We start from the raw sequence: 474 nt of genomic DNA, 5'->3' as shown, positions 1-474 counted from the left end.
ATAATGATCTTTAAAAAAAGCATCATATGACCCCTTTAATGATTGGTTGGTATGAATGTTGTTCCAGGTCCAATCCTGTTCTTGGAGGGCACCTTTCCACACCTGAACCAGTTAATCAAGGTTTTCAGGATCACTAGTAACCTCCAGGCAGGTGTGATGGAGCTAAACCCTGCAGGAGAGCGGGCTCCCAGGAGATTGGACACCCTTGCCTTAACCTAATCCTACCCTAGAAATGATCAGTTGATATGTTGTTCCTGGCTAGAAATTTTAAATCAGAGGACAATAATTGGTTGCTAGGAATGTTCCAACAAACGATGTTGATCCAAAAAGCTTCTACTAGTGTATATCATGTTAATGCTTTGATGATCATCCATTTATTTGGATTAATAGAGAATGTTTTTACTATAGTGAGTGTGACGAGAGGGACGGGGGAACAGAGCGAGGCCGGTGGAGTAAATGCTAATGCGCGACACC

This window comes from Sinocyclocheilus grahami, unplaced genomic scaffold (genome assembly GCF_001515645.1).
Source record: "Sinocyclocheilus grahami isolate Dianchi unplaced genomic scaffold, SAMN03320097.WGS_v1.1 scaffold11279.1, whole genome shotgun sequence".
NCBI lineage: Eukaryota > Metazoa > Chordata > Actinopteri > Cypriniformes > Cyprinidae > Sinocyclocheilus > Sinocyclocheilus grahami.
Note: the sequence above shows the minus strand (reverse complement) of the source record.